This window comes from Lathyrus oleraceus, chromosome 1 (genome assembly GCF_024323335.1).
Source record: "Lathyrus oleraceus cultivar Zhongwan6 chromosome 1, CAAS_Psat_ZW6_1.0, whole genome shotgun sequence".
NCBI classification, from domain to species: domain Eukaryota; kingdom Viridiplantae; phylum Streptophyta; class Magnoliopsida; order Fabales; family Fabaceae; genus Lathyrus; species Lathyrus oleraceus.
Genome location: NC_066579.1, coordinates 180,701,125 through 180,725,735, shown reverse-complemented (window position 1 = coordinate 180,725,735; position 24,611 = coordinate 180,701,125). Strand labels below are relative to the sequence as shown.

The window sequence follows — 24,611 nt, the reverse complement described above, 5'->3', positions numbered from 1 at the left end:
ATCCGTCCATAAACGAAAAGACTTTGAATTTAGCTGTATTGTCTACCAACATATCAATGTGTGGCAGAGGGAAATTGTCTTTCGGACTAGCTTTGTTTAAATCTCTATAATCGATACACATACAGACTTTTCCATCCTTCTTCGGAACATGCACAATATTGGCCACCTACTGCGGATACTCAGCAGTAACAAGGAAACCGTCATCGGTCTGCTTTTGGACTTCTTCTTTAATCTTCACTGCCATATCAGGACAAGTCCTCCTCAACTTCTGCTTGATTGGCGGGCATTCCGGATTCAACGACAATCTTTGCTCCACAATCTCAGAATCTAAACCAGGCATGTCTTGATAGGACCAAGAAAACACATCTGAATACTCTCGAAGAAGATCAATCAAAGCCTTCTTAACCTCTGGACACAGTCGAGACCCAATCTTGACTTCCTTCACATCATCCTCGGAACCCAAGTGGACTAGCTCAATCTGCTCTTCGAATGGATGAATGGCTTTTCCCTCGTGCTTAAGTAGACAGAACAATTAATCATACACCTCTTCATCACTTTCTTCCTCAGCCTCAAACACAGGGAATTCAAAGTTTAGAGAAGGAGTATGATCATTGTATTCAATGGGTTTAGAAACCAACCTATATAATGATTTGATATTTTAATTTTAGAGAAGTGAATTGTGACCAAATATTATGCAAATGGACAATTATTATTTATGTTTTTTTGTGATTACAATTTTTCAGAAAAGCGAAAACTAAAAATAAAAATATCATAGATGTGGATGAATAGAATTGCATTTTATTGATGATTAAATTGAAAGATGCCTGACAAGGTTCACTTCTCCCTTAGGCATAGGAGAAGGATTTTCAAAAATAATAAGACAATTACTTAGAGCGATGAACAATAATAGGATTATCGACAACGATCCAATTGTTGTAAGCTTTTCCATGCGTCATAAAATTGGTGCAGTCTTCATCTTCATCCCCCTCGATCACCACAACTGAGTGTTGTTCATTACCATGGATGAACCCTCCGCTACGGAAATTAGGTTGCGCATCTTCAACTTTGATCGCAGACGACCCTTGCTGAAATCCCAAACCACTTTTCTTCAGCAATAGATAGATCTTGGAACAGAGTTCCAATCTCATCCTCAGCTTTAACATATGAGGAAGACGACAAATGGCTCACTAACAAAGCTTTCTCTCCACCAAAAATAACGAGCTTACCATTCTTCACAAATTTCAACTTCTGATGGAGAGTGGATGTAACAGCTTCCGCCTTATGTATCCATGGCCTTCCTAGCAAGCAGCTATAGGCCGGGTGGATGTCCATTACCGGGAAAGTAATTTGGAAATCACTCAGACCTATCTTCACTGGAAGGTCCACCTCACCAATAACACTCTTGCGAGAACCATCAAAAGCTTTGACAATCACGCCACTATACCTCACTGGAGCTCCTTGATATGATAATCCGGACAAAATTGATTTTGGGAGTACATTCAATGAGGAACCAGTATCAACCAATACATTTGACAGCGCATCCTCCTTACAATTCATTGATATATGCAGTTCCAGATTGTGATTTCTGCCTTCCTAAGGAAGTTCTTCATCACAAAAGCTCAAATTGTTGCAGGAAGTGATATTAGCCACAATATGGTCAAACTGATCTACTGTCACATCATGCTCTACATAAGCTTGCTCCAATGCTCTTTGTAATGCTTCTCTGTGTGCTTCAGAATTCACGAGCAGAGGCAACACTGAAATTTTGGAAGGAGTTTGGAGAAGCTGATCCGCCACATTAAATTCACTCTTCTTAATCAAACGAAGTACCTCATCATCATCATTAGGCTTCAAACTGTTGGATTCACCAGACTGACACTTTGGAGCGCTAACCGGATCTATTGGAGATACCTAAATCCTCTTACCAACATCCTCTACATCCTTCGGGAAAATAAGACCAAACACATGACCACTACGGGTCACCTTCGTAACATCAAAAATGTTCACAACAGAACTGGTCGTAGGCAATGGAACCTCTTGACCATTCTCCAACATAGTAGCATTATACTGATACGAAACAACTCTATCGGATGCATGCGGGACGGGGCCCGCTAACCATATTACCAACGACGATATCGATCTGTTAATGATGTTACTGTTGCTGCTGTCAAACTGAATTACTACCCTCTCCGGGAACAAGCAGTTTCATTGGCATCATCGACATGCTTCTTATAAGCATCTCTTTCTGTCTTAGGTGTAGAACTAGGAGGTTCCTCTTCAGGAACAGGTGTCTCCAAGACATACAACTTTTTATCATGTTTGGGGACAATCCTCAGGTTTCGGTGCCAATCCAGAAAATTTGTCCCAGACAATTTTTCCTTATCAAGGATTGATCGCAAAATCTTGTTAGAGGTGTTTGCTGTCATGGTAATCTACATAAGAATTAATGAAAATATAAGGATCATTGACATATTTAATTAGGCCTTTAATTAAATATGCTCCCACTATTTTACTCAAAACAAATGACCCTCATCATTTGATTTGAAAAATCCCGTTGGAAGATCTTCTAGTGGGCCGAGATCCATATTTCACTTCGTTCTAAGTCCGCGTAGGCGGATTACACAAAACTAGGTTATTTAGGTAGGAACTCCTTCCAGTTGTATCTCATACAACTCTCGAAAATTTCAGTTGGGTGAATAACTCCTTATTCCAATCCATCATATGGATCATTCCCAACTCTTGCTTCTAAACATATATAATATTATTATAATTAAGTTTGACCCATCGTTTTAGCAGTTGGATATTACAATTATCCCATCGCACCTTACCAATATAGAAAATGCACCTCGCGTAGGCGAAACCTACATTGTCCGATACTAGTCTTGATGAGTGCTAAAACTTGGAAAGCAAACATATATAATATTATTATAATTTGTTTAGTTAAGTTTGACCCATTGTTTTAACAGTTGGATATTACAATTATCCCATCGCACCTTACTAATTAGAACATGCACCTCACGTAGGCGAAACCTACATTATCCGATACTAGTCTTGATGAGTGTTAAAACTTGGAAAGCATAAACTTAATATTTAATTTGAGGGAATTGCAATTTTTCTGATCTCACCGGCTTATTTATCATATAAATCGCCTCTCACATGCATCAACATACATTCACATGCATCAACATACATACATACATAATGAAACAGTTATGGCCCCTAGCGCAATTGTTCTCCCAAGCCAATGAGAGAACCTAAGCTAACCTAACAACGATCTAAGCTTCTCCAAGCAAGATCTTCAAGGTTGTCCTCCTTTGGCACTGACTTCTTTGCTTTCTTCATATCATTACATTACAAAAAAGAAACTCGTTTTACATACGAGGGAGTGAGATGAGAAAAGAAGTTACATTGAGAGATTAAAAGAGAGGCACGACACGCAGGTCGTATTTTAAAACCCAAAACAAAATAAAGGAAAACTAAGGCCATAACCGATCACCATAAGACAATAATAAACACATTATTATTATTATTATCATTTTTAATTATTTTAATTAATAAAAACCAAATTAAATTTCGACGACCGATCACACTACGCAGAGTTAGCCGGGGGTCCGCTGCCCGGTCAGCGGGAACGGGTGTTGAAGGGGCAGCGCCCCTGGCCGAAATTTTTAATGAACAATTCATTTAAAATCGACGTCGCTTTTCGCATCAACACTTGATACTTTAAAGCACTGAGTTAGCCGAACGGGTGAATTTTGCATTGCGTTAACCGGTTAACCATATGCGTTAACCGGTTAACACTGTTTGAAATCTGTTCAAAAATTGTTTTCTGCCTTGCGTTAACCGGTTAACCAAATGCGTTAACCGGTTAACACTGTTTGAAAATCTCTTGGAAAACTGTTTTCCGTCTTGCGTTAACCGGTTAACCAAATGCGTTAACCGGTTAACACTGTTTGAAATCTTAAAAAAAAATATTTCGTATTGCGTTAACCGGTTAACACTGTTCCAAAAAGTGTTTAGAAAGCACAACTCTTGTGCAGTCACAACCCCAATCGCATAACTCTCTAACAACACAACCCTTGTGCCGTCACTAACCCTGATGCACCAATTTCAGACCGTCAAACACATCTCGATTGTTGACTCAGTATGATTGATTAACACGTCATTGCTTCACCATACTAATGTCGGATCAAGAAGCAAATGACCATTGATTGCTCAAAGGAAAACAATCATTGAGTGTTTGAATGAATGAAACGAGAACACTATATCGTATATAATGTATTTTGCATCAGGATTACATATATCATATATATAACTTGATCGATCTCAATTTAATCTTTGATTCATTCTGTCTTTTAATCATATTAATACAGAACAAAAACAGTTATCAGATTCATGGTTTCGTAAGTGGCTCTGATACCACTGAAGGAGAATTGCCATCCAAGGCGCAACGGAATTTAAAATTTCTCCATTTAGTGATCCTTACAAATGGGCATGATCAGTGATAGAATCGTTACCTCTTGTGGCGATTCAAACCTTTGGTGCAGATCTCTTGTAACGATCAAAACCTTGGATACAAATCCACGGAGCGATCACGAACATTGAACGATGACAACGTCTCTACTCAGTCCACACGAACGGGTTCCTTCAATCTCAGTGCTAGCTGGTACGAATGAAGGCTTTGAGTGAGAGAGAGAGGGAAACGAAATTCCTAGTCTTCACTTAAGTCTTAGTCTGAGTGACAATGCTTCTACCCAAGGGTTCTATTTATAGAACCACTTGTGTGGGCTTCAAGCTAAAAAGCCCACTTAAGTGTATTTTGGCCCATATCTCATAATATGCCAAAATCACTTAAGTATTTGGTACCTTACCATATTTCGTCTCCCACTTACGTGCACCGTACCTTACGGTGTTCCTTAGTTACTCTATTTCTCATCAATCCGTCCTTCTGTGTGACCCTGTAGGTTTTCGCGACGTTGACAATTATATTAAATCACGCATTTAACATAATAAATAGTGAGCGGTATCTAGCAACACATCACTGCTACCCAAGACACGAAAATGTCATGTGATCTGACAAAACCTCCTGTGATAATAATTATGTGTATAATTACCCCTTTGCCCTTATGTCTATATTAAACACAAGGTATAGACCGTGTCATCCTTGTCCAGTTCAATATTGGGCCCATAGACATTTATCTTGTTACGCAGGATGGGCAAATTCCATCTAGGTCACTCATGTCCCTCAGCATGCTTCGTGGAGTACCCATCAACTGTCTTTATGGTTATCCAGTTACGGACAACGTTGGATCAGCAATAAAGCACTCGACTCTACATCTAGGATCCATAGTGGTTTCAGGTCGAAGAGTGGTATACACCATTATCACCATGATAATAACTTATGACACTTTGCATAACTTTCTATATAGTATTCTCATAGCGGGTCAATCCGTTATAAATATTACTCTTAATATTCATACCTATGTTTAAGACTTGATAACTCTTTATCCATGATCCATGAGATGTGATCATCAGTCTACAAACATAATAGTCTTAATGCTTTAATGTTATCCCACTTCACAATAAAGCTCGACTACGGATACTTTAAGAATAGTGTCCCTATGTTTAATATGCTCTCATGATCAAGTCACACTTGATACATTAAACGGACTATCTATTCCAGGGACTTTATTAAACAACCATAATAAAGAAAAAGCCTTTTATTATTAATAAATAATTCAATACAAGTACCAAAAGTATTGACCTCTAGGGCTTACACTAACAACATCTTCAACTCCAAAGCTCTCTTCTTCACCCAAGTAGTGTAAGCTTCCAAAGCTACACAGTTGCACGGACCAAGATCGAATCTTCCTTTCCTATGCATATTATGCCAAGCTTGTATCATCTTCTCCTTCAAGTGTTGAGGATCTTTACCCTCTTGATAGAAAAGACCCTTTAATTGAATGTTATTAGGTCTGTCTCTCAAGGGGAGCCCAAGTTAACGACGAGCCAAAGTAGGGTTGTAGTTGATTCCTTCTTGTGTACCAATGAGAGGCACATTAGAGAATTCACCACAATTGTCAATAATATCCAAACTACCCAATGAAGAATCATACCAAACTATATCATCATTAGTGAGAGACATAAGTTTCTGAGACCACCGTAGACATTGTTTGTTCTCCACAAAAGCAGACGCCTGAGGCAAGTGCGAAATAAACTACTTGTACAGAAGAGGAAGAAATCACATAATAGTTTCACCATATTTAGAATTCCTTAGATGCAAAGATAAGTACATATCACCCAACAGAGTAGGCACAAGATTCCCAATCAAGAAGATCCTAATGGCGTTAACATCGACAAAACCGTCAATGTTAGGGAACAAAGCCAAACCATAGATGAGCAACACAAAGATGGCTTCGAAAGCATCTACACTACCGGCTTGAGAAACAGCAGTAGCTTCCCTAATAAGGAACTTAGAAGTCAATCCAAACATTCCTCCTTTCTTCACCCAATGAGCCTCAATCTTAGGCTTCTCCAGATGAAGAGCTTCAGCTATAAGATGAGATCTGGGAATTTCCTCTAATCCACTAAAGGGCACTTTGTCAGAAAAAGGTATTCCCAAGAGATGGGCATACTCCTCCAACATAGGCATAAGCTGATAATCGGGAAAAGTGAAGCAATGGTAGAGAGGGTCATAGGACTGAACCAACACACTCAAGAGTCCTTCAACCACATCAGCAGATAACACGGATAAAAGCTTCCCATGACGTTGCTTGAAGATCAAGGATCTAATACAAAAGATGATAGGTTCCTTAACTCTTTCAAATCCGGAAATCTGAAACTGTACTTCTTAGTGTTCCTTCGTCCACAATCCATGGTCTGAAAATATTTGCAAATAAAACCTCAGTTCCTTGAAGTTATTTTTCGTGTGATGAATGTCATGATGCGTATGAATGTATGAATGCAACAATCACAAATAAGGGATCAGACACAAGGCAAATAAACAAAGGTCAAGGGATGAATCAAGTCATTGTCAAGATCAATCATCCATTTTGGTGGATTATGGTTTTCACCTTATCAACACCCAAGTTCCATTGATATTGACGAGACTTGATTGGATCAACCAAGAATCAAGGGTTTGTTGTGAGTCATGAGCATGAAGTCGGGTTAAGAACCATCCCAAAGGAGTGTACTAAGGATAAAAACCTGTAGATCATGTTCTAAAAAGTTCCTAGAGTCTTAATTCCATCTATCAGATATTATAGGTTAGGATGACTGACTCATCAACCCATAATATTCTCAAGAGAAACTCGTCTGAGTGTAGTATCGCGTAACAACTGTTATCAACTCTACACTTGAACAGTCTCCCCACTACCTCCTAAATAGGCCAAGTTGGGTTAAATGTTCTACGGTCCTCAACTTCTCGGACCCCAAATCAGAGAAAGTAATGCCTAACCATAAATAACTTGTGTGACATTAATATCTCTAAAAGGCTCTCCATTGAGTAGATGGGTCTCAAGCCAACTTGTTAAGGACTTCTCCACATAAGTTGAAGATGACTATACCATCCTCCTATCTTAATTGTACTCAAGTTCGATTTAGAACTTATCTCACCACTCAAAGATCATCAAGCACAACAAGCAAATTATATCATACAAACAAATATACAAACATCAAATATACAATTATATACACATAAAAAAGTAGGCTAAACCCACTAAGGACTACTCCCCAACAGAGTCTCCACTTAATTTTTGTAGCGGTAAATTCATGACCATTAAGCCATGGATAAACTTAACGTCAATAAAACCAGAGTCGCCACCGCGCTTTTATTGTTTCCAAGGGAAAAGGGAGAAGTACGAACAAAATCCCAAGATAAGAAGTTTTCAAATCAAAACTAATAAAATGTCAGAGATTACAGGTATGGGGGTTGGTCACACAGAAGGAAGGTGTTATCGCCCAAAGTGTCCTAGGTACTCCTAGGGAGCCCTTTTTTATGTGTGTGTGTGTTTTTGTATAAAAAGATGTTTGCAATAAATAGAGTCTGGGGATGAGAAAAGAATTCATTAATTATATTTTTGTGTTTGACAAGACCTTCGGACTTGTGCCTATGTACCAACATAAAATGAGGGATCAAAACCTCGTAGTTCATGGTATCAATTTCGAAGTGAATGATTTGCTTTTAACAAAAGTTTAAATTTAAAAGAGGCACAAAAGGCCTAAAAGAGTTTGAATGGGTGTTAGTTCTTTTTGTCTTTTGAAATTTTAGGTCAATATGATTAGATTCATTTACAAATTTGATTAAGAAAAAGAGTTTGAAAATGCAATGACCTAAGGCCAAAGTTTCTAATTTGCAATAAAGTCTAAGTTTAGAAATCACAAGCAAAGAAGATTTTTGGAAAGAGGGAGAGATTTGAAGTTTAAGAAGTGGGAGGAGATGAAGAGACTAACCCTAAGCAAAAAGTTAAAAGTTAAGAGTTGAAAAGATCTGACCAATGGGATGCAATCCAATAGACAAGACTGTCATATAGAAACCCAATTTTCCCTTGGACTTTAGAATCAAGCAATATCAATACACTAATAGCAAGATGAAGAGCAAGGTATCAAATAAATATAGCCACATCCAAGCTAGAAACTTCATAGTCTTCTTCTTAAGCTCCCATGTATCGGATGACATACTCCTTGAATGGCTCAGAACAAGGCATTAGACACAGGTTCAAAGTAACATCTTCATTAAGACCATGTCACAGATGAACTCAAATGGATCTTAACACTTGCATCAAATGAAAGTTCAATTCACAAGCACTTGGTTTCAGAAATCTTGGCATTGGCCAAGTCCTTTTGCATAGGGGATGTTGCCTAATTTTAAGTCCAAGTCTCAGATCAAATCCAACAGTCCACACAAACATTTCTTAAGAGTTTTTGTTGTTTATTAAGTATCTTAAGGTCAAACTACCATAAACACAAACAGAATACACAAACAAGTATATACAATCACAATATAATCACAATATATGGCTCAAGTGAGCAAAGTGAAAATGGCATTAAAGTAAACAAGTTAAATGGTATGAATAATGGCAAATGATAAAAGGCTTGAATTTAAAGTGCATAAAAGTAAATGACTTAAAATTAAAAGTTACTCAAATGTTAGTTGATTAGAAGTTAGTGGAGTTTTTCTTTTTATTGTTTAAGTCATTCTTTGGATAACACTCATCCCTTTATTCACAAGCATGGATCCTTGAACCAAGACATCTTCCAAAGGAAGGAAAAAATGCCAAGTTTCCATACAATACCATGAAAGGGGGGAGACTTACAATCTCACTTACCAGAATGCCATGCTTTTGGGTCAAAATTTAGCGCTATGTTAAGCAATCGTAATTGAACTTATGTAGAAGTCACAACTATCTGAGGCCGGGCAATAGAAATTTTAGTGTTAATGCATGTTAGACATATGGTATAATGAACCACACTCCTAAAACACACCACACTTAAAAAGAAAGTGGCAAAAGGATGGACCTAATCTCATCCATACTTGTATTGGTTTATGAACCAATTAGTCTTATGATATAGAGATATCATTGGTTAATGGAATGGATGAGATATAATGAGATTGAAGATGAAGAGGAAAGGGAAATGAAATAAACACAAATTGGTCATGGGAGGAATTTTATCAAATTAAAATCATTAATTCATTTTGGGAGATGAAATGCACATTTCATCAATCCGCTAAATCCAATGATTTTAATCCAACAAAAGTCAAATCAACCTTGACCAAGACCCAAACAACATAGTCAAACTCAACAAGTCAATAAAAATAGCTCAACACAATTTATTCAAAATTAAACAATTAAAAATCAATTAAAAATGCTTTAAATTAAATTATGTTTAATCAAAAACCTAAAACCTCTTCAAAACACCAAATAAATGGCCAAGAGATTTATCATAGGTCAAACAAGGTCAAAGGACCTTGGAGAAAAAATTTCATTATTTTTGGAGATTTAAAAGTATTTTTAAACAATTAAAAATATGCATAAAACAATTAAATCATGAAAAATATTAATATTGATCAAAAAAATTGTTTTAATTCAGAAAAAGAGAAAAATATTTGATTTTTTTGGTGAAAGTCCCATATTTTTTGGATCAATATTAAAATTAATATGAATTAATGAAAATAAAGCAATTAAAATGGAAATTCAGAAATTAAAAAATACGTGGACCATCTGATCTCCCTCATTAATGGAGGTGGCATATCAGATGGTCCCAAGCGCGTGTTCCATGTGGTCTAGAGTCAACAACGCAGCAGGCATGGTAATTACATTGGATGTGTGAGATTAAAATAATTTGAATGGATCATGTGGTTCAGAAGCATGCCAACATATCGCCGGAGCCAGAGCTCCGATCTTCTTCTCTGGTAGACCTCACCGGACTAGTCCATCTTTAACCATCACCAAAATGAAAAAATGAGGACATGAATTTAAAGAGAAAAACTCTAATGAGCTCGAATCTGACCTCAATTTTGTCTAACTCCAAGTATATAGAAAGATACAGGGAGTTAAATTTTGAGGGTCATGATCTGAGTTGCTTCGATTTAACCTCAAAGCAACTCAATCTTCTTGCCTACATTGGTAGGACTTCAGACAACCAAAAATCACCAAGAATAGTGGATAATTGAGTGAGAATCAAAGAGATGAAAAATTATGAAAATCACCTTCACTACAACTTCAGATTGGCGCGATCTTGCTCTCAATTATGCTTGGCCTTGCTTCAGATGCTTGATGGAGTGGAAATGGATCAAGGAAAGGGATGAACTCTTGGAGTTTCAATGTCAAAAACAATGGGAGATTCAAACTCGATTTTCAAAGAAAATCTTCAAGCTAATCCTTTGATGGTGAGGGTTTAGGGTTGCTGATTCAAAGCTTGCGCGACAGGATCCTCATTTCTGAGCAAGAGGGCTTCTTTTTATAGGCCAAGTGATTGATAAATGCACACTTCCATTTTTGGTAAAACTTGCAAATCTCTCTTGCATGGGCGTGTGATAGGCCCATCAAGTGATGCACTTAGGTCCAAAAATGAGTGTAAGCAATGCTGAAATCATGTTGACAAACCATGCATTCGTGTATGAAAAGTGGGTCTTCAAATCTTCCAAACGGTCCTTCAACTTTAAGCCATGCTCAATTCAATCATATGTTTTCCAAATGAGATTAATTTGGACTTTTTGGAAAGGTTAAATCAGGAGGAACAACTTTCATGTTTAACACTTTTTCATTTGAAGCCTGGATCATGATGAATTTTGAGGTGGAAGTTTGGAAAATCAAATATATTAAAACATTTTCTAAGTACCAAGCCATATGTTCACTTATTCCACCATGAATAACGTTTTATATGGACTTCAAATGAGAAAAATTCCTTCATCACAGTTGTATCTCTTCCAAGTCCATTCAATTTGGTCACAAATTTGACCTAATTTGGATTTAGCATGAAGGAGTTATGCATTTTAGAAGTTGAGGAAAATCACTTGTTCAATGGTATTGGCCCAAAATGACCTATAATGTTTCCTCTTGGCACATGCATTTTCAAGTTGAATTTGAACTTACTCTAAACACAAAAGTTGGGGTAGTCATCTTGAATTTAATCATGAAACTTGAATGGCTTTCATCTCATACAAATTGAGCAAGTTATGGTCTTGAGAAGTTGACCTTCAAACTAGGGTTTAGACAAAATAACCTATAATCTTTCACTATAAAAATGACTTTCCAAGCCAAACTAGCTCTTGACCTCAACATGAAAATTGTTTTTAATGTAATTTAGAGTAACTTTTGTCTTGGAATAATTTTCATATGACAAAAATTGTAGGTGATAGGGTCTAGGGAACCCCCGTTTTGATCAGTTGACTTTCTCTTGTCAACCACCATGAACCAACTTGCTAGCTTGACATTCTCTTGACTTTTGGGACTCATGGAGGATCACATATGCATAAGATGATGTAATATGAAGTATCCCTTGAAATATTTGATCAATTGTTGAAGAAACTTGTTGAAGAAGTCACACAAGATACCTAGATGAAATAGGGTTTCCAAGGCAAACCAACTCCAAACTCTTGATGATCTCTTGATCAAAGTGATATGTGAAGACCATGGGGATCCATATATGATAATTAGAGCCAATTTATACCAATTCTTGATTGAGATCCTTGCAATGAGGGTCTTAAACCCTAGATGTGAGCTTGATATAGCATAGGTGAACATACACACTACCTACAAAAGAGTTATATTTTGGTATTTTGGTTAGTAAATGATAAAAAACAAAGTATGATATAATCAAAAGTGCTTTGTGATCTCTCCTAATACAAACTCAATGAATGAGAGGTAAGGAGGATGCCAAGTTATGATCTCAATGCCAATGCATATGATGAGAATAACATGAGGGATATTAGGCTCAAAATTGGGGTCTTACATATACATGCAGTGAAATTCCAAGAGAACCTACGCAAAGTCAGAGTGATAAAGACATACCTGAATATCGCTCATGATGACAAATGTGTTTGGCTTTTTATGCACTCACCATGTTAGGTAAAGCTTGAGAACATCCACAATACTTAGAGTATGGTGCGACTTCTTACTCAACTCGGAATGCACAGGGAACCTACATTTTATTTGAGCTTTAGAAGTTGTGTCCGATCTTTTCTTCAGTAGTATCGACTTTCTGGGAAGATCCTTCACAACAATCAACCATAAATGGAGTGATCATTTCATCCACTACCACTCATGGTCATCACCTAATCCAACAGTACATTAAGATCCTGAAATACATGTAGCACATGATACCTGATAGTAAAAATAAACCAAATGTGTACCGGTAAAAATTAAAAACTGGGAAATAATCAACAAAAATAAAGCAAAAAGCATAGTAAAACCTTCCCCACACTTGAACTAAACATTGGCCTCAATGTTTTCAAATAAGATAGAAGGAGGGTGACTCACAGTGCCCTACTTAGGTGGCTGAGGCGGGAAGTGCAATATGCCCATACGAAATTCAAATTTTCCAAACAAATTTCAAATCTACAGGCCTGACACGGGTCGTGTTAAGTTGCTGTTCTGCTCATTTTTCCAACATTTTACATGTGAGTACCTTCACCCTTTTATTCAAGGTACCGTGTAAACCTAAAATAAAAAACAAACACAACCATAATTAAAAATAAAAATGCGTGGGTTGCCTCCCACGAAGCGCTTCGTTTAACGTCACATGGCTTGACTGTTCATTTCCCTTGTTATGGAGGGTACTTCAGCCTCCACACCTTGTTGCACCTCTTGTCCTAAAATAGGAAGTCGTCTTTTCATAAGTATGGATTCCTGTATCTTTCTCTAGTGTTGGTATGTTACTTTTCCTTCTCTCCTCTGTCATGATCAAGCCTACTTGATAGTGGGATTCGGTATCTTCCTCTAGCTCCTGGTCTTCAATAGCATTCAATGTTATTTCTTTGTCGTGAAGTTTCAAGGTTAACAAGCCCTGGTCCATGTCGAGATTGCATTGACTTGTCTGCATGAAAGGTCGACCTAGAATGATGGATGCCTCATCATCTTCAGGTATGTCTTGGATTCCAAAACCAACAGGAAAACTTAAGTCCTCTATTGTTACCTGTGAGACCCTAATTTTGGCCCTAAGATCCCTCATGGCATCATAACATTGCATTTACATTGCCTCAAGGATCATAAGCATCTTGGCTCCTTACCTTTGGGTGGGATCTCTCTTGTGAGTGGTTTGAGATCACCAAGCATGCTTGAATTATATATTATTGCTTTTCTCATTTTACTTACTAACCAAAAGCACAAAAATATGTCACTAATCTCTTTTGTTTGTAGCTTGAGCAGTCACAAGGTCTAAAGGCTTCTAGGAGACCCTTTGTGCAATGATATGGGCAAGAGAAGATGAAAGCAAGCATGGTAATGGTTCCCAAAGCTCTCATCCATCAAATATGCCTCCCAAGTATCTCAATTCATCATTTTGATCAAAGCAAGTCAAAGGGTTTGAGGTTTGTTTCCCAAGGAAACCCTAATTCATCTGTTCATCAACTGTGCCTTGCTCATGAAGCAACCTCAACCCATGGTCAAATACAATCAAGGGAAGTTCTTTAATTCATCATTTCATGCATATTTGAACTTATTTGAGTGTCCTCAATCATCAATTCATCAAGATATGAGGTGTGGACTTGAGAAGTTGATCAATCAATTCATCTAACTATTTGGAAATACACTGAGACCTAACTTTTTATGTGTTGGTCAAATAGAGATCACCCCAAGAGAAAAAATGTTCTTAAGAACAATACGAACAACTTTCATGTTCATCAAAAATTGATTTTAAGCCTTGAAGGTCATCATCCATTCCAAAACATTACAGGTCATTTTGACTGAAACCCTAATTTTGGGTCAACTTCCCAAGAACATAACTCATTCATTTTTCATGATTTGGAGGTAATACTTAATGAATTGGAAGGATTAATGTGTCTACTTCAAATGTTATGTTGAGAAAAATTGCAAAATATCAAAAGAAATACATGTGATAATGCAAAACATTATAGGCCACTTTGGGCCAAATGCATTGAAATGTGAAAAAGTCCAACTTCAAGTGCTCATAACTTCTTCATCAGAAATCCAAATGATGCACAATTTAAGTCCAAATTGATTATCTTGAAAATATCTACAACTTTTATGTTGAAGATGTTATCATTTGGAGCTTGTATCATTGAGACAGAGGGGCTTGAACATTGGCCAAATTTGGAAATTTCACATATGCATGTTTTGCACCCTACACTTCAAGCTCAAATTTCATTAATTTCCAAGGCCCAATTGGAGTTTTGATCAACATAGCATTTGTTCCTTATGCGATAAGCTTTCCAACCATTACCCATAAGCCTATGTTTCAATTTTGGAAATATCATTTTCGAAGAAGAGAACCTTTTAGTGCATTTTTGGAAATTCATTTCAAACACATTGCATGAGCTCATGATATCATACCTGGACGTCCATTCCTTCTAATTATGATATAAGCAATCAATTCCAGTCAGAATTGGGCCCTGCATGCGCCTGTACAGGCCCATGCATGGAGGCCCTCTTCTCCCATGCACACTTTGTTCATGCATATCAGATGGCTTTGGCTATAAATACAAGTGCTTTGCTCTTCATTTCCTCAACCTAAAGGCGCCTAAACCTCTGCTAAATTGAATCCACACCCATACCAAAGGAACAAATCTCAATTTTCTCTAAAAATTTCAGATCTAGAATTCAGTTTCCTCGACTGTTTTCTTAAGATCTAAAGTTCCTAGACCTCTTCACCTTGATCCATAGAAGCTTCTGTTTGCAAAAGAACTCAAAGATAGTGACTCAATTCATCTCAATTCCAAGGTTTTGCTCAACTGCATTTTGCTTCGAAACAACTCATATATTGTTCCATTTGCCTAGATTTTGTGTGATCTGAAGTCCTCTGCATAGAGGCATCATTATTGTGTTCTTAATTTTTGAAATCAAGCAAGTTCAGTTGAACACCACCAAAGTTCCATCTCTGATTTCTCTCTCATAGGGATCTAGAGTGGAATTGAGTGGCATAGGAGTGATGTACATCACTCCACCTTTCATTTGGTACCTGGATCGTGCGTTTTGGTGCACATTTGTTCTTCTGCAAATTTGAACTCTCACCGGAGCTAGCCGGAGAAGACGGTGGCGCTGGCCACCGTCTGGTCTCCAGATCCAATTGTGGCCGTCCATTCTCATTTCCAGATTTGATTTCGGCCTCTCATTGTTATGACCTTTTAATAAACAACGTGTTTTGCATTGACTTGGATGTATGATGGATGCACGCCTGAGAGGCATGTGATGTGCCAGCTCAATTAATGAGCCATCATCCAACGCTTCTCCTTTTTTCTAATTTTTAATTTCTGATTTCTATTTTCTTTTATTTCTTTTAATTCCATTTTATTTCTAAAATTCATATCTCATTCATTATTGGTCCAAAAATTATGGTACCAATTGCATTATTTCTCTTTTATTTTCTACTTTCTAAAAATGATTTTTAATATTTTTTATTTCATCATTTGCTATTTTTTAGTAATTTTCTCTTTTCTGGTTATTTTTAATTCATTTTAAATAGTTTTTAATATTCAAAAAATACAAAAATATTTTCTCAACCTCTTCGAATGATGATAGATCTATGAAAAATATTCTCATCAATTTATTAATTGATTTGAGATTTATTTGAGATTTTAGTTCAATTAGTTTATTTTTATGCATTTTTAATTGATTTAAAATAGTTTCTGACTTTTAAAAATGCTGAAATTTTTTGTCAAACTTTGTTTGACCTTGTTGAACTTGGGATAATTCACTTGGACTTTTCAAAGTTGATTTGAAGTGAGTTTGAAGTTTGACCTTGCTTTATTATTTTAATTCAAGTTTTATTTTAAATATTAAAAATGCCAAAAATATTTTGTTTATTTCTTGACTTCTAATTTTCATTTTGCTTCTGTTTTCTATTGTTTGACCTTGATATTCTCTATCTTTGATCATAGCTTGTTGATTATCTCATTCCATTTCATTTAATGCACTTTAATATTCTTCTTCTTCTTCTCCTTCTTCATTTTCTTTTTGATCAATGAGTTAAAGATTGGTGGTTAGCATTGATAAGGGAGGTTTAATCTTCCTTGATTCAAATCTAATTCATTTTGATCATGGATCAAGTGAATGGCTTTGCATTAAGGATATATTGCTTTCTAAATCATGCAAAAGACCTAAATCAATACAAGATCATTTCTCATCTTCTTTTTGGCATGACAAGTTGTTGGAGTTTGATTCACTAATCAAGACCTCTAACTTGTGTTGTTGCCTATATTATTATTGATCGACCTCAGATAGTTGTGACTTCTATATAAGTCCAATTACGATTGCTTAACATAGCGCTAAATTTGCCTTATGGCACACTAACTACTAACACTAACCATTAACCATTAACATTTACTTTTTGCTCTTTACATTTATGCAATTTACTATTCTTGTACATATTATTCATTTGCTTTTCTCTTTGCTCATTTGAGTACATGTTTATGTTAATGCAATTTGCCTTTTGCTCACTTGAGCACATAATTGTGTATATATTATTGTGCTTGTGTTTTATTTTGATTGTTGTGGACCAAATGCAAAGAAATGGACAAATGGACTTAGTTTCTAGGACTTTCCCTATGCAAATTGGAGTAAAAGGACTTTAAATGTTGAAGATGGATTAGAAGGGCCAAACCTCTAAACTCACTCTTGTCCATTCTTGATTTGCTTCATAAAACTCTTTGATGTGTGTGCTATTGTGCTAGGGAATCCTATGAGAGCTCAAATTGAAGAACCATTGCCATGTTCATCCAAAGTGAAAGATACAAGATACATTGGGGATCTTCTAAGAAGCTTGTTTGATTATATTGATTGCTTGAGATTATTACTTATTTTGCTTGCATATTCCAAAGGATGGGAGCTACTTGGATTATCAATATGATCTCAAGAGAGGAACTCCATTGTGTGGTCTTGTTTCTTATCCTTTATCTCTTGTATGATTAGGACTTTAGCCATTCTTCTTCTTCCCTCTCTTCTAACCCAAGCCAAAACTTTTTTGCAAACATTTAACACTCCTTTTCAAACATTAGAAATCTAAGCCTTATGCTTTTAATTTTCAAACTTTCTTTTCATAACACTTATTTTGAATTGAACTTCTAAGTCAACTTTGACCATATTTAGTACATACTTTTCATTGGTAAATACCACTCATTCAAATGCTTTTTTTGTGGTTTCAATGGCCACCCTCTTAATCAAATTTTTCATAATCTTTATCTATTAGGTTTGAGTTATCCTTGAGGTAGATGTAATACTCACCTATATCCTTAGTGATGGACAATGAGTCTTCCATGCTTATTATAGGGTTAGCCCCTCACTAGCATGTTGAAGCTATCCTCACATGGTGGATTTGTGGTTTTAGGTTGAGTTTTATCCCTTGGATAACAAAAGACCTTAAGTCTTTTGGACCAATCAATTCACCAACTCATTTTGAGATTTTTACCCCGAACTACGAGGTTTTGATCCTAATCTTTTTCAAGATGGTACGTAGGCAATGGGTTTATCCATCCAAACACAAATTGTAATTAACTTGTATATTCTCTTCTCATCTCTTCAATCATGTTTGCACAAATAAACTTTCACAAAATACCAGCCTTACAACAAATGTGAAAAGGGCTCCCTAGGAGTACCTAGGATGTTTTGGGTGCTTAAAACCTTCCCATTGCATAACCAACGCCCTTACCCAGATCTCTGACATTTTTACTAGTTTTTGATTCGATAAAACTTTTAGGTTTTTGTTCGCTTTCTAACCATTCCTTTGGATAAATAGAAGTGCGGTGGCGACTCGACTTGTATGGTTTACCTTGGATTTAGTTAATATCTCTAATGGTAACGAATACCCCGCTACATTACCAGTACGTCTTCTGCTATACCATATGCATCCTTTCTCTAGTGATCCGTAAACTTCAGATTTGTCTTTGTATCACTGACATTTTTAATACCCAACCTGTGATAGATTGATAATGGCATTAAACTCACACTAGCTCCAGAATCTATTAGTACCCTTTTGAAGGTTCTTCCTTTAATTGTGCATGGTACTGTTACCGTTCCAGGATCCTTCTGTTTGATTGGAATTTTCCGCTCCAGTGAATTTGCAATGTACTTTTCCTTCTAGGCTACCGGTTCTTCTGTTGTTGGTTTCTTTTTGGCCATTACCTCTTCCATGAATTTCTTGTACATGGGCATTCTCTCGAGTGTTTCAAACAAAGACATATGACCCTCTACCTTTTTAAACATTGTCATGAATTTCTCAAAGTCTGACTCGCTTGGTTCCTTCTTTGTCACTCTCTGAAGATAGGGTAACTTAATCACCAGTTTAGTCTCCTTTTTAATTTCCTCTTCAGTTGGCTTGCTAGATGGTATAACTTTTTCCTTTTTAGCGGCCTTTTTCTTTTTCGTCATGATAGTACTAATATTCTCCTAATTTCTTGGATTTTGAACTATTTCACTTTGTAAGGAATCTGGTGTTCGAGAACTTGCTAGTTGTTATGCTATCTGATCCAACTGAACTTCAAGATTCTTTATAGAGGAAATGTAGTTTTTATAATTGTTTCTAGTCTCTTCTTGGAATTGCAGACATTGAGCGGTCATTTTTTCAATTCCAATCTCCCAGTCTGCTTTCTTTGGAGCTTGTTGTTGTTGATATTGAGTCTGATATTGACCTTGACCCTGTTGTAGAACATTCCCTATCTGATCATTCCATGAGAAGTTTGGATGATTTTTCCAACCTGGATTGTAAGTGTTGGAGTAGGGATTATTCTTCTTTAAGAATTTTATCTCTTCAATTTGTGGAGGAGTTGCAAAGCAATACATAGTATGGTGAGGTCCATTACAGATTTCACATGTGATGGTCTGAGCAGGTTGAATTTGAGCTACCTGTTGAGTACCTATATTCATTTATTTCAATTTCTTTTCTACTTCAGAAGCGAATGGGTCTTCCAAACGGATTTTATTAGCTTCCAGTTTCAAATCAATGAGTCCTTCAGGTTTGCTTGTACACCTATCATATAGTTCCAGATGCTCATTTGCGGCTATCGCTTCAATGATCCTTTTAATACCGGTGGCTGTTGAGAAACTTGTCGAGCCATCGACTATTGTATCAATCAACTGTTTTGTCTTTATTTTCAGCCCATTTACAAACATATGCATTTGTTTAGTCTGATCCATATTATGAGTTGGGCAAGCTACTAGGACCCTTTTGAATCTTTTGTAGGTATCTCCCAAAGACTCACCATCTTTCTGTTTGAATTTCAAGATTTCATACCTTTTTCTCAGAAATACTGATGTTGGAAAATACTCATTTAAGAAGGTTGTTTCCATCTCTTCCCATGATGTAATACTGCCAGCTGGAAGAGAGTATAACCACTCTTCCGCCTCTTCAGATAAGATGAACGGGAACATTCTTAACTTCTTTGCTTCATCAGTATGACCATCAATTTTCAACGTAGTACTCATGGTCTAGAATCTCTGCAGGTGCTTGTTTGCATCTTCATTAACCTTTCCGATGTAAGATTTTCTTTCAAGTTGATTGATTATGCTAGGGTACAGTTGAAAATTTGTCACATTCACCGGTTGTTTGACAATGGTCAATCCACCACCCGGTGTATTTGCAACTCCATAGTCACCTATGAGTCTTTCCGGAGGTGGAGGAGGTGGAACTGGAGGAATTTCAGTCATAGTTTCTTTTTCTGAATCGGAGTGATCAGAGGGAACTTCTTCTTTGGAACAATTCCAGGGAAGGTAAGAGGAACAATGCCAGGGAAGGTGTATGATTTATCCCCGTAACAACTATGAGTCACTATTACATCAACAAATATCAATTACTACCAGTTCTCAAGGGTATTTTCTCCCAAGTCCTTGGTGAGAAAACCTTTAATCATTTTACTCTAATTTCTATGTCCATAGGCAATTAGGGCGAAGTTAAGCTTTATTATATGAAGAATGCTCTGATTCATACATGGTATCTCTAGTCCTAGGTGATATCTACTGCAGAGTAACCTTATGAAAACCTTACCAATGGCGGTCCAACCTAATTGATAACCATAAAATAATCTCGATTGGTCTGAAAGAGAAAGCATTAAACACATCAAAAGATTACCATAAAAATAATAGTATAAATGCAATCGTAAACTCATAGCCATTACAATTCTAAATAAGGGACACCCCCTAGCATTGAGGGGTTTAGCTACTCATATTGATCAAAACAAATTCAAGATAAAAAATACACATTACAAGTAATTGGATGACTTGGATCTTCAATCGCTTCCGCTCATGAAAACCTTCCGCTCTCTGAATTCCTTGATCTCTGTAATCATTGATTGCCTGACAATTCTGTGTTCGCCTCGTTCCAAGATGATCTTTTATCTTTTAGAAACTCTCCTAATTTTTGCCTAAATTATACTTAGGAGTTTTTTGAGTTTAATCCATTTTGATTCGGTCACCATTTTCACTATGTTTTCTTTATCGATCTGATAAGAAACCAAGGATTTTGAGACATTATGCACGCATTATGGTACCTTTAAAGTAAATTTTCATTTCCGTAAGTTATTTTAGCATTTTAATTAATTGTTAATCTTATTTTATGTTTTCGCGATTTTATGTGTGGGTCGTCTGTGTTTTTATCCTCCAGGTTCTGGTAGAAGATTTAAGGGATTTGATGCGAGACATTGAGAAGTTCCGACAAGTAGGGAAAGGAAAATACTCAGCACAAGAGGCATGACACGGCCACCCGTGCCACCTCACACGGGCCGTGTCAGGAAGAAGGAAAGTTAACCCAGGAAGACCAAGACAGAAGCCTGACACAGCCACCCGTGTCAGCTGACACGACCCGTGCCAGGTCAACTAGAGGGCGTGGTGGAGTGCCTTGGGCGTGTCAGGCAAGGCAGAGAGCTAACACGAGCTGTGCCATCCCAAGCGCATATATTTCCCATTTTTGGGCCTTTCACCGGGCTTGAGCTGCAGGGACGTTTTGGACATTTCCACCTTTTGCTTAGGGATTTTTCATTATATTAGGAGTGTTTTTACAAGATAAAATATCATATTGGAACGAGGAGAACACATCATTGTCAGACTAGCATGGATTACTGATAACGCAAAAATACATTGTATATTTGCATTGATTTACACTAAAAAATCGTACCACTTGCATTTATATTCTGATTATTCCGCAAGTGTTCGAGTTATTTTTGCAGGTATTTCAATTCCCATGTTTAAATGAGCAAAGTATAGAAAACGAAGGAAAAGAAGAAGAAATAGAAGAGAAAACAACAGAAAAGCAGAAAATACAAATCTTGTGCATGTGATGACCGTCACCAACCCTGTCACGACCGTCACACCCTGGGTGTCACGAATGTCATATGCCCATCACAACCGTCACAAGGCCAAAAGCAACGTAATGGAATTGTTCAACAGAAGTGATCCACACACCCATTTTTCTCGCTCCTCAGCCCACTTTCCCGTGAATTTCTCACTAAACCAAGTCACCCTTATTTCTCTCAACTGCCAAGACCAAATGGAGAATATAAAAGGATGGAAGTTGGAAACCTACGGGCACGCTTGATTTTCCTCCCTAAAGCCAGCTTTCAAGATTTTTCTCTATAATTTATTTTCTACAGAAAATGTATTTTCTATTATTTTTCTTCGGCAACATTGTTTTCTTTCACCATAATTTATTTACCGTTCCGTTCAGAGTTTCCGTTTTCCCTGTCCCTTTCCATTTTTTCATTTAGCCAAAGTAGTAGTTTCCTACACTGGAGAACTACTACAATTTATTTAATTTAGTTTAAGCAATTATTTCGAAGAAGCAAAATCCTACCGACCCGTGCAGGACTGCTCAAGTACTTCGAGATTCAGCACATTCTGTTAATCCAATTTCCAGGTTTTTATTCAATTATTATTATTATTGCTTTATCATTATTATAATCATGTTTGCTTTATTGTTGATCTATTTATGTTCGTCTGTGTTTGTGTTATTTAACATGTCCGGCTAAACTACCGGTATCGGTATGTAAACAATTTAATTAGATGGGATTTAATAATAATCAGTGTAAAACTTATTTTCTCAAACAATCTTTCTAGCTGTGGTTTTTAATTTAAATTTAATTAACTTTGACACGAGAGTGAGAAGCTATTTAATACGGTTTTGCCACGAGAGTGGGAAATTAACTAAGGTGAGAACCGACAATCACGAGAGCGTGAGGGTCAAACTGGATAGTAAAAACTAGGCATTGATTTTAAAAACAGGTAGAGCACTTTAAAAGCAATTAGAACTTATTTATTTTCAAAAAGTATTTTTAACTTCAAATGGGACAGCGAGAGCGTACATTCTGGCTTAAAAGTATAGTCCGAGTCAACAATCATGAGAATGTGAGATAAAGCCTTTTAAATAAGTATTTTCTACTGAAAGGTATTTGGTGCTTAAAATATACACCGGTGACTTATCGAATCCATGACGATTAATGCATCGCATGCTGATATCCCTCTAATAATATTTTCTTAAAAACTTAACTTCCTTTAGATTTAATTTTTGTTCAACCAAACCTCTAAAAATCACCTCCTTAGCTAAACATAGTAAAATCGATAACATTAGTTTGACCATCGGTCCCTGTGGGTTCAATATCTTTTAAAACTAAAACGACTGGACTGTGCACTTGCAGTCAAGTACCCGATAGACTATATTTTATATACAGTCATGAGACGTATCAAGTTTTTGGCGCCATTGCCGGGGACCTGATTTAGTCAAATAGTGCGATTATTTTGTTGCGCAGTATAGACTAAGGTAAAAACTAATTTCCTTTCCCTTATTTCCCCGATTGTATGCCAAGTACTCGCTCACAAGCCGAAAACTTAGCACCACCAATTGCAGAATTGGAGCGTTTCTTATATTTAAGACGTCGAATACTAGAGTACCAACGAAGGTACGATATTCCCGATATCTTCTTTCCTACTACTGAACCAGTTGAAAAACCAACCATGGCTACAGTGGAACCACAAAATCATCCTCTTAAGTTCTACGCTACCCCGTTCCAACAAGAACCTCACAGCAACATTGCTTCCCCTGCTATCAATCGAATTGATTTCGAGTTAATACCCTCATTATTATCAGTTGTCCAACAACATCAATTTGCTGGAAATCCTACGGACGACCCTAATGAACATTTGACCAAGTTTATGAAGTACGCAGACACAGTGAAGGCGAATGGTGTATCTCAAGATGCGATAAGACTATGCCTTTTTCCTTTCTCTCTATGAGACAGAGCTTGGGCTTGGTTGCAATCCTTTCCATCCAACTCAGTTACTACATGGGAAGAACTGAAGAATGTTTTCTTATCCCGATATTTTCTGCCAAGCAAAACTGCTATGTTGAGAGCTCAAATCAATGGATTTCGGCAAAAAGATGTAGAATCTCTCTACGACGCTTGGGAGAGATACAAAGACATGATGAGGATATATCCACATCACGGTCTTAAAGACTGGGTGATCATTCACACATTTTACAATGGGCTTCTGTATAACACAAGACTGACAGTAGACGCTGCCGCCGGCGGTGCACTTATGGACAAGCCATACAACGAAGCCTATCAACTCATTGAAAACATGGACCAAAACCATTGCCAATGGGGAGGTGAAAGAACTCCAGTAGAAAAGTCCCAAACAAAAAGTGGAATGTACGAAATCAGTAGCCTTGACCATGTCCATGCAAAGGTAGATGCCCTTGTTCAAAAGTTAGACAACTTGACCATACCACCCGTAGCCACCGTGGTTGCCGTGACTCCAAACTGTGAGTTATGTGGAATTCCTGGACACACTGCACCAGAATGTTAGATATTGGAAGGAGTCCCCACTGATCAATTAAATTATGCATAAGGAAATCCTTATTCGAATACCTACAACCCAGGTTGGAAAAACCAACCTAACTTTTCGTATAAGAATAACAACGCCTTGTATGTACCTGGCCAAGCACTCGTTGTTCTC

General features: G+C 36.9%; 1 non-coding gene across 1 annotated transcript; it reads right to left on the bottom strand.

The window, feature by feature from the left end:
* Positions 1–23,996: 23,996 nt before the first annotated feature.
* Positions 23,997–24,103, bottom strand: LOC127116692 (small nucleolar RNA R71). The gene has a single exon (XR_007801493.1). It is a non-coding gene; the product is annotated as a small nucleolar RNA R71 (small nucleolar RNA).
* Positions 24,104–24,611: the final 508 nt, after the last annotated feature.